Source organism: Myodes glareolus, chromosome 24 (genome assembly GCF_982192425.1).
Source record: "Myodes glareolus chromosome 24, mMyoGla1.1, whole genome shotgun sequence".
NCBI classification, from domain to species: Eukaryota; Metazoa; Chordata; class Mammalia; order Rodentia; family Cricetidae; genus Myodes; species Myodes glareolus.
The window spans coordinates 25,095,357-25,106,529 of NC_142049.1; the positions used below are offsets into that span (position 1 = coordinate 25,095,357).

Sequence of the window (11,173 nt, forward strand, 5' to 3'; positions counted from 1 at the left end):
AACATGATTTCAAAATAATATATAAATTATAGAATTATGATATAAAAGAATAAAAAGAAAAATACTTAGAAAAGAAATCTGGCTAACAACATTATGGCAGACATAGAAGAAGAGGAAAAGGAAGAAGACTGTATCCCTTTCTTGTTCCTTTTTGAAGTTCTGTGTAGTTCAGGCACACGAGAAGTATGTAAGAGACAACAGACTGAGCTCTGTTGTTAGTATCATGGCTTGGCTTAGATCTCAGAATGCTGACCAGGGCAGTGAAGAGTTGAAAACTAGACAAATACAGGAACACACAGAAAAGGAGGGACCCAGTGGCCTGGGCTGTTGGATAGAGACACTGCTGCACCCCACATTTAATAAATATGTTTAGCATATTTATTACTTACAGTTGAACAGGAAAACAGCGTTTGTGTTATACAGCTGAATCAAGGAGGCAGCTGAAGCTAATCACCATACCGGCTAGAGCCACCTGACTAGATTACGCAAAAGTTTCTCAAGACCGGAGTCAAGGAAAGGAAGTAATTCCCCAAGTAAGGGAAAACAGACAACCTCCACATACAACAGACCTCAGGGATCCTACCGCTGGCCTTCAACCATGAAGAATCACTTGATTAACTGACTACCATGTGGGACCTGAAGCTTGGTTCCATACCTCAGAAAACACCCGGAATAAACAAAGGTGTCTGAGAAGAGTCTAGAGGGAAATTGACAATGTCATTCGGATTTCTCTTTGTATTTGTTTGTCTGTCTACTGGCAGTGTCTCCCACTATAGCCCAGACTCAACAGGAGCACACTGTGTAGGCCTTCTTGTCCTCAACACTTTTAAGGCAACCCTCCTTTTTCAGTCCCTTGATAGCCTGGAGCCATCACACCTAGCTAATGATTCCTAAATGAGAAGCCCAGGAAAGTCAACTTTCTGCTTCAGTCACAATCACTGAGCTCTTGAATGATATCTTACAGCTTTAGATGATCTTATTAACTTTGGGGGCTCATGTGTAGCTCCGAGGATCATTGGGTTTTGTAGGTGATGTTGAAGCATTATACCTGTGGGGTCAGAGTCATTGGAGGATTTTCAAGTTTCAAAATCAGGTCCTTCCTTAGTCCACAGTAAAACTTCCTTCAAAGTCTTCTTCCACTGCAGCTAAGCTAGTAGGGCTTCTGTTGGTCTCCTGTACTTACAGGCACCTATTAGAACAATTTAAAGAGCTGATATCTCACGAGGGTAAAGTTAATGCCCTGCTTCTGGTTGGTAAATCTTTTTTTCACAGTTGACCCCCACTCCCATCCTGCTATCTCAATATGCTCAGTATCCAAAATTTGCTGAACACACAAAGAGCCCTTGATTCCGTTCAGTCACAGACCTATCTTACCTCTTGCAATGTACTCCTTGTGGGATACGGCTTTCTGAGGACACTTCCCAGAAATCTATGAGGTAATGAGCGGAGCGAGCAACACGATTCCCTCAAAGGGACAGCGGTTGAATAGTGAAGGCCTCCTGGAAGCACGCGCTGTCATTGCTAGTCAGAAATGGTAACACTCTCGGCTGGCAGAGTTTAGACAGCAGGTTTCACGAATAAAGTAAAATTGGAGCTGGAGCTGAAAATCTAGGAAAATTTCCCTCACAAAGAGATGTGAGAAAGATCTTTTAAGTAGAGAGTTTAAAACGTAAAAGATCTCAGGAGAGAAAAATTCACACAACTCGACATGCATGGTAATAAAAGTTATTAATATTAGAAAAGTGAGGTTAGGTTCAGGGGCCAAGAAGCTGAGAAGACAAGAAGTTGCACCAAGGAGGGTGAGGAGCACCCGTGGGCCTGCAGCCGGCACGTAGCTCTCTGTCCTCATCTGCTTACTTGAAACGATCTCTTTTGTAAGTCTGCCAGTCTAGTTTACTCAGGATTCTTCCACACATAATTCCAGAAGATTCTGTGAGTGATGGCCCTGTGACTCTCAATGTTGACTGGCAATTTACACTTAGCTGCACAGCATATTCCTTAGCTGCATAGCATATTCTCCCCTGTGCCGCCCTGTTGAGACAGGCTTTCTCTGTAGCTTTGGGGCCTGTCCTAAAACTAGCTCTTGTAGACCAGGCTGGCCTCGAACCCACAGAGATCCGCCAGCCTCTGCCTCCAAGTGCATAGCATATGCTTAAATGGCATTTCGCTTTTCTTATTTTAAGTATTTTCCATTTCTGGGCCCTTTCCATCTGAGTTTACACTCATAATTCCCCACGAAGACTTGCAACCACCTCTGACTCCAAGTGACTGCACATTAGACCTTTTTTTTATATATTATTGGTGGAATACTTTTTCTAAAACCTAGTAACTGAATTTTAAAACTGGGAGGCACTTTTGGCATCTGCGCCAGTACTTTCCAAGTTGTCTTCCTGGGAACTCCAGCTGCCACAAACAGTCACAGAAAGGTTTCCCACGAAGTTTTTGATCTGCTCCACCCATGCGCTTGCCTTTGACCCTCACGATGCCGAACGTTCTCCAAAAGACAGAGACTTTACAAAAGTCAGCTGAACTTTATACAGTTCAGGGATCCCCAAACATATCTTACATTTTTCTGAGGAGGACCCTAAGGAAACACTGGGATATCTACTCACACCATTTTGTAGACATTTTCAGATGAGAGACCATTAGAAAACTCTACAAAGGCTGAAGGGGATGGTCAGTCGGTAAAGTGTTGGTCATATAAGGATAAAGAACTGAGCTCAAATTCCCAAAATCCATGTAAAAAATTAGGTAATCTATCCCGACACTCCCATAGTCAGATGGAAGTAGAGACAGGAAAAACTCCGGCAAAAGGAGGACCAGATAGGCTGGCTGGCATATGCCACGGGAAACAACAAATCTACCTCAATCAAGGCAGAATACGAGGACAGTCACCCACAGTGGTTCTCTGATCTCTGAGGATGCACTCTGCACGTGTGCATCTGCACTCACATCTGCAAACTTGTGCATGCACACAAAGACGCACATGCACCACAAACAAAGGAAAATCTGAACGCTGTGTGTAGCTTTTTCTGCTCAAACCTGTTACAGGATGCGGTTGGGTTTTCCTTAGGTTTTCCCACTGCATTTGCTCTTTGGAGAATGCTTTCATTTTAAATTATTTACTCAATAAGTTAGAATGATTTGTTTCATAATTACTTCCCTTCTCTAGTGGTCTCTAATTTCCTGTGAGGGCAGAGGCCTGGCCCCTCTTGTATACTCCTCTCGCTGGCGCTCAGTCCACATCTGGCACGGAGAGGGCGTGCTATAATGTCGACTAACCAGCTACGGATACTATCACAGCGAGAGTTTGCGGACGTGGCCTGTATTATAGCCAGTTACTCCTTCGATTTGACCCAGTTATAGAATCATCTTTCACATTCAATTTGGATTAATTCATTTTCGAAGAAGATGGCTTCACACCCAGTGAGCATCACATAGTCAGACAGAAGACTTCAGCTTTGCTGAAGCAGTTGTATCAGCGATGGGCAGATGCAGCTGATGGGGGACATCTGCAATAGAATTTTCTGGACTTATGATTATTGAATCATTCAAAAATGAACAACAATGAATTCCTGGGATCTCTTGGGCTGCCAGCTCCACTTCCCTTGGTAGTGACTCCAAAGATGTAGAGAAGGGTAATTTGTATCACATCACCCATGAGACATCAGTGGTCCCTTGCGTCCCTCACCTGATTATATACAATTTTACGTATGCATATGACTCCTCCCACGCTTTGGTGTTCAATCCCCTTCCACCTACTTCCATGATTTCTGCTCTGGGCCCCTGCAGTCCATTTTCTTTCTTTTTATTTTTTAAACAATCTTTTTTATTCATATTCACCCCAGTTCCCTCTCCCTCCCCTCCTCCCGCTCTCCCATCACCCCCCCCCATTCACCATTCCACTCCTTAGAGAGGTGAAGGTCTCCCATAGGGAGTCAGCAAAGTCTGTTACATCACTTGAGGCAGGACCAAGACCCTCCCCTCTCTATCTAGGCTGAGCAAGGTGCCCCTGCATAGGAAAAGCCCATTTTCTTTTAGCTGAGGCAATGATGGTGACAGTGTTTGTGTTTGTCAGGAGGACCCATGGCTCTGGTCTTGTGGGTGTACAAATCCAAGATACTTCCTATAGGAACTTGGAGGGACTCAGCCCAGGACTCTGACTTCCACTAACTCTTGTTTATTTCTGTTAAACTGCCCACAGTGATGTCTGCTTTCCCCACGCATGAACTCTGCAGAGGACCAAACACAGCAGTGCGGATGAAAGTAGCTTGCTAGCGATGAAGATCTCTGCTCATCACTTTTCCTGAAAACCCTAATCACGAGAGTGACTCACGATACGCTTCTCCGTACCACTCTCCTTGAAAAACCAACAGATCCCCACCGTGCAAGGTAGGAATTAAAGGTTTAAAAGTCTTGCAACAAATAAATAAGCAGAAAAGAAACCATCTGGTTTTGATTCAGAGAGTCCCACAAGCAATTTCACGGGCAAATCCTTTCTTTGTATGTTTGGTTAATGTAGTGAATATTACCATCTGACAGACGCTAGCATCCTGCTGAACACACTTCAGTGAAGGTCTCCCCTTGCTGAGGTGAAATGTCATGGGTGCAGTGCCCTTCTCCCAGAAAACTGTGTCAGTTATGACATGTCTTAAGGTTCCTTGGCCTCTCCAATCAATTGTAATGAGATACAGTGAGTCATTGGGTACACTGGCAAAGAGATGCCTGGGAACAGGGAACCTTCTAGATGATGATAGAAGGTAGGCATGCCTTGACTTGTATGGAAAGAAGTCCTGGAGCTCCCAACACCAGTCCTGACATCTCTTTCCAGGAGTATACGGCGATCTCATTTTCTCTCCCGCATGGTAGGTGGCATCCTTTTACTAGCTCTTTGTCATTTGTGCCATCCTTGGTTGTCACACATCGTCCTTTGCCTGTTGAAGAGTCACCAGTGACTTCCGTTTTGGTTAGATTTGGTTTGTTAGTTTGTTTTGTTTGTTTGTCTTTGTTTCTTTAGATGAAGTCTAAACTTCTTAGCAAGGACTTCGCACCTTTCATGGTCTGATCTGACTCTTCTTCCCAGCCTCCCCTCTGGTCTAACCTTGCTCACCCCTTATTCTTCTCATGTCACCCTGTTTTCTAAGTGTGACACACCTTTCAGATCCCAAGCCTTTGGATATGCTGTATCTTCTGACTGGAACGGAGTTAATCCAGTTTCTCTTGTTAGTCTCACATCTAACGTAAGAGCTGTTTCAGCTACATAATCTTTCCCTACTCTGGGGTTTCTATTCTTACCACAGTGAACATGACTGGTGCTGTGTATTAGACCCTGGCATGGAAGGCAGAGCCGGTGTAGTGTGCAGTAGTCTGTTCATGCTTAGTGGCTAAAGCAGTACCATTTCTCTGTAATAATTACACAGCCACCGGAGCCCTCTTCCTAACCCACAATCCCCTGTTCTCTGTTTTACCATCCATCCCACCCTCACACTGGTGGCTTCAGCTAATGCCGTTTTACCCCTGCTGTGATATCAATGTCCCATCCAAACTCTTATCGGACTGACCTGCCATCTTAATAGTATTAAGAGGTGGGTTCTTCAAGAGGTCACCTGTCATGAGGGGACCGACTTGACTTCAGGGTCTGACTAAGGCTCTTATCAATTGAGTGGGCTAGTTGTCAGGGGAGTGAACGCCACAGCGAGTTTCATCTGATTTCTTCCCTGTCTCACAGGCATGCCTCTTTACCATGCAGCGACTTTGCCAAGTTACAAGGCAGCAGGAAGGGGCTGTTGGGTGCCAGGTATAATTTCTTAACCTTCCCTTCCCCAGGTTGTAAGAAATAAGCCCGCATTCTTTCTCCATCACTCAGACTCTAATACCTTGTTACAGCAACAGACAGCATCAGAGGCCAGAAGATCCCAGCTACAAAGAACAGCGCATCAGAAGCTAGGGCTGGGAAACAGGAAACAGTCAATGAGCATGTACATCATTTGGTCCATTATAGAATTATTGAAATGAATATCTCAAGGACCTAGCACATAGCATGGTAGCTGACACATATAGGCCACACATAAGCACTCAATAACTTCTTTTGGTGGACAGATGCATTGACAAACTAACAAACTGATTTCATATCATTTAAGGTACAGAATCATAAACGGGAGATGGGGTTGTCTCTATATGTAACAACAGGCAGTAAAAAAAAAAAAGAATCAAGTTGGTATTGGATCGTTTAAGAAGCCTGGGGGAGTTGGAAATGAGCAGATGTCTCCCCTGACCCATGCCAAACACATGTGATGCAAAACTGGCTTTGCTGGATATCTTGGCATCATCAGGCAGAGAGACTTAAGTGCTTTATGTATTATGTCTGTCCGTATGTGTCTAAGAACAGCAATGTGGAACTGTTTGTCCTCTGTTTTGAGAGATAAACAGAACTGAATAAATAATAAATACCAGATAAAAGTGTTAGGAAAGAAAAAAAGACAGAAAGCAAGAAAGAAAGAAAAGAAAAGAAAGGAAGAAAGAAAGAGAAAAAGGAAAAAGAAAGATCGACCTTTTATTTTACTTTTTTGTTCCACATGGGAATGTTTATCTGCTGTGCATGTATGTATACACGTTTTTGTGTGTCGGGTGAACAAATGTTTCCAGATTTATGTGTGTGTGTAGGGTGTGTGTGTGTGCATGCGTGCATGTGCGTGTGAGTGTGTATGTGTGTGTGCCCAAAGTTGGCATCAGGTGTTCACTCAGTCTCCACGTCATGTGTGGAGTCAGGATCTCTTAGGAAACCTGGAGATCACAAATTCTAGCCATTCCAGCCAGCCAGCTTGCCCCACGGATCCCCTCTCCTTGATCTCAAGTTCTGGCATTACCTGTTATGCCTGTCCAGCTTTCCTTGACATGGGGCCCCGGGACCTGTTACTCTGATCTTCACTTTTGAGCATCAGGTGCTTAATCTTTTGCACACCTCCCCAGAAAGAGATTCTCAAGCATTGCACACCCAGGTCTGAAGAATGCCCAATTCCAGAATCCATTAATCCTGTCTAAAGAATTCATTAGGCTTGAACATCTCAAAATAAAAAGATAGCGATTTCTTAAAAAAGAAATCACCGGGAAAAATGTTTCTACAGAATCAGAGAGGATACACATTAAATTATGCCCCTTTTCTATATATTAGTTGAGAGCCCATTGAGTCACACTGCTCAGGTGAGTAGGCAGGGGGCAGAGAACACTGTCCAAAGTCTACGCTGTCACGGAGCTGCCCGTCTCTCAGAAATTAGGAGGGTGGTCTATAACAATTAAGGAGGCTGGGGTCCATTTGTTATCTCCCTAAATGGCTGAAGGAGCTGCTGACTGCCGGCTGCTTTCCTCAGGAAGCTGCCAGCCATATTTGCAAATACAAATGCATATTTACTCTCTGATGAATAATGAAGGTTATTTATTGCATGTGCTTGAAATAATGGTTGATTCTGGAGTGCCGTTCATAAAACCTGCATCAAAAGTGCGTTATGGCCTGACGTTTTCATTGCAGTTCAAGTAAAATAGTCCTTGGAAATTGTCTTGCTTACCAAATTGCAATCATAAAGGCAGGGGTTCAGGCTGGAGGATCACTTTGTATTGTGAACTTCTGGATAATATATAACATAACGAGTTTAATTGAATCATTCAGTTGGGTTTTTGCCCAGAAAAGTGGGAATTTAAATGCTGATGCAGCTTTAGCTTCCAACAACACCAGTCAGCACTCCTTAGATTGGATGTAAATAATCCTATCTGCAGATCTGCAGTGTGATAGGAAGATGCTTGTCCGTCAACTTGCTAGCAAAGGTAATTAAATAATTCCATCATGTCTTAATACATAGGAAAAAAAATCGCAGGCTTCAACCTAATTTTTGATGTGCATTTTCCTTCTAGCTCCTAGAAGGAGGAACACTGAATTTCCAAGTGACCTTTATCTGACTTTGGGGCTGCAGAAACAAGATAGAATGTACAGAGAAAAGAGGGGGAGAGAAGGAAAAGAGGAGGATGGAGAAGGAGGGAAGGGACGGGAGGAGGAAGGATGAAGAAAGAGGGAGAGGGATAAAAGGAGGGAGGGAGGGAGAGAGAGAGAGAGAGAGAGAGAGAGAGAGAGAGAGAGAGAGAGAGAGAGAGAGAACCAGCTCAGAAGTTGCCATAGCAACGAAAGCATCTGCTCCTGACCTGTGTTTGGAGAAGTTTGCCCCAAACACAATCTGACCTCCTTGAGTTGTATGATTCTTCTTTCCTTAGGATTAGAGATCCAAATTTAGTTCAGATTCTACGTTTTAAAGTTCATCTTGATTTAAATTCTAAACTTCTCAAGTGTTATTTCCGGAGCTCTGGGCTTATCGTAGCGTTCCCAGGAAAACAAGTCAGCCTTGGGGTCACTTAGTACATTATCATCAAGTCGACACACAACAGGAATGAAATGTAACTCAAAACAAAAAGGCTGTTTCAGGTTAGCCTGGTCAGAAGAGAAGAGTGCTCAGTGCTGCTCAATGAGGGTTCGGCGAGCAAATGAAGGGTAAGAAAGAAGAGCCCCATCGGAAGACCGGAAGGGACAGCTCTCGCCTTTTTCCTCCGGAAACCCCACCACCCCCTGACAGGATGAAGCTTTCCTGGGTCCCCTTAGGTTCTCAGTCCTGATTTTACACCATATCATGAACTTTTCCTTAGTAGTCTAGTTTGTTTATCCTCCAGAATTCAGTCTTTGAGTCCTAGTGAAACCAAGGGCACCACCTTGGCTCTCTCTTCTTCATAGGAACTGTTCGGTATTACAAGTGAGGCAAGCCACTATGTGGTCTTCAGTTTCCTACCATCCATGTCCTTGTCTCGACTCAAAATCCTGGAGCCTTCTCCTGCACCAATGAAAACCTCCTCACGGCTTTTCTCAGACGCGCTTCTCCGTCTGTGAGCTGTTTCTAGTTGGCTGCATGCTTAAACTCCATGTGTGAGTTTCTATTTAATTTTCTCTTCCCCTTCTGGCTTATCTTCCAGGGCAGTGACATGGATTCCTCGGTTTATACTTCACTAACATGTCCAGCAATCTGACCGTCCCCATGTCATCTGATGCTGCATTTAGTTACACACACACACACACACACACACACACACACACACACACACACCTCTGGGTTTATTTCAAAAGATTTCTGAGCTGACCTTTCTCTCTGGCCTTGCATAGCTTTTTTCTCCATTGCCCCGGGGACATTGTTCTTCAAACCTGCCCGCGACCTCCCTGCAGAGCAATGTCCGTGGCTTTGGTCTCCACTGATGTCATCACTTTACCCCTGCATCAGCCCCTCCACGTCTGCTCCATGTCTTCTGCTGGAAGTCATGACCTCCTCTGCCTTTGGTATACACGAGCAGATAAAAGCCTAGGAAAAAGCCCGGAGACCGTGGAGAACGAGAGGCACATGTGATGTCGTGCCATCCTGGGCATGCCACCCGAGATGATCAAAACTCCACTGCAGGCTGGGTGTGGTCTTTGGAAGAGCCCTGTAACCTCACTCGAAAGTTTCCATCTGCGAACACAAGAGAATTTCAGAAGGCGTCATCTTTCTTTGCTACTCTTCTAGATTGTTTGTGGGGTGTCCGCAAAAACGCAAGTTTCTTTTTCAGAAAGAGTCTCTCTCTCTCTCTCTCTCTCTCTCTCTCTCATATATGTATATATACATGTACGTGTGTGTGTATCCTAAAGAAACTTGTTAATAAAAATGATCACCTGTGTAGGCCAACTTTTCATCATTGTGACAAAGCTTCTGAGACAATCTAAGTTAGAAAGAGAAGCAATTCATTCTGTCTCATGTCTCTGGAGTTCTCAGGCCATGGTCTGCCATTCTTTTCCTTCTGTGTCCATAGCAAAGCAGCAAGCACATCACGGCGGGATCACGAGGCTGAGGAATGCGAGGCACCCTATGTCTACGGAGAAAAGAGGGGAAGGATGGAGCTGAGTTCCCATCATCACTTCAAAGTCATGCTTCTGGAGACCTTACCTCCTCCACTAGTCCTCCTTTATAGGGGTCTATCGCATCACAACAGCACCCCAATGATGGTGGCCAGGCCATTGTGGCATATTGAAACAAACCACACAACTACTCCCATACGTTCATCCTGAAAGTTCCTGCCTGTCTATGCCAGAACAGAGTGTTGTAAAAAGTTCTTCAAGTAGACATTGACTGCTTTTGAGCTTGTGGACAACAGCAATGCAATCCAAGGGTCCTGAAGCCTCTAGCAACTTCGCCGGCACTTTGGACAGTGGATGTGGTTGGAGAAGAACTTTAAGAAGCACGGAGAAAGCGCTAGTCAGGGCAAGAAGACTTATTCTCGGGCTCTGGGCAGATCATTCCGGCACGATAAAACTTTTCAAAAGACGCAGAAATTGAACTATCAGTCTCTGTCACAGAAGTCTCTAGAATCACTTCTAACTTTCAAACATGAGAATGATCACCCCAAATCTACTTTATAGATCGCTAAAGATGTAGCAGGCCCACATTTGTTTTTCCTATGGTACACACCAAGTTTTCTTTAATTATAGCCACATTGGGCTTCAATGAAAGTTTCATATTTGAATTTATGGAACTGTTATATTGAAATGGAATTATGTTACACCTTTAAACCTCAAGTGGATACTAATATTTTATTAAATACAGCTGCCACCAGGCAATAAAACCTCCAAGGGGCCGAGCAAAGGGTGTGTGGTGCTTTTGTATCTGTTTCTTCTCCTGGCCGCCATATGCTAGCGATCCGTATGTGCTGTCTACTGTTCAATATGTACTCCAGCATAGTAGAGACTTAGCCTAGAGCACTGCACAGCACCTGCAGAATTTCAAAACCCTGAACGCTGGATGTCACCAAACAAAACCCTGAGCTGCGCTTTCAAGCGCAAACGCACTTACAGTTGGTTAATGAGAGAGGCAGGGCTGCTGCGGAAGCCAGCAAAGTTAATTTCGTTGTACAAGTTTGGGAAATAACGATGGACTTCTGATGGCAGAGCCTCTGCAGTCATAATTAGCTTTAAGATAAATCCATTTGGTATGCGTGCAGTTTTTCATTAGGCCACACATCTTCTCTCCCATGTGCAATGGTTGAAAGGTTTACATTGCATAAAATTAGGACTGTATAAACTGTGGGCTTCATCGCCTTCTCCGATGTGATTGCGCCT

The 11,173-nt window shown here is 44.2% G+C and overlaps 1 long non-coding RNA gene across 1 annotated transcript; it reads right to left on the minus strand.

Moving 5' to 3' along the window:
- Positions 1-1,378: 1,378 nt before the first annotated feature.
- On the minus strand, positions 1,379-9,983 carry LOC125400833 (uncharacterized). The gene is made up of 4 exons (XR_007232103.3): positions 9,734-9,983; positions 9,172-9,533; positions 5,877-5,949; positions 1,379-1,608 (listed from the first exon to the last, which is right to left on the minus strand). It is a non-coding gene; the product is annotated as an uncharacterized LOC125400833 (long non-coding RNA).
- Positions 9,984-11,173: the final 1,190 nt, after the last annotated feature.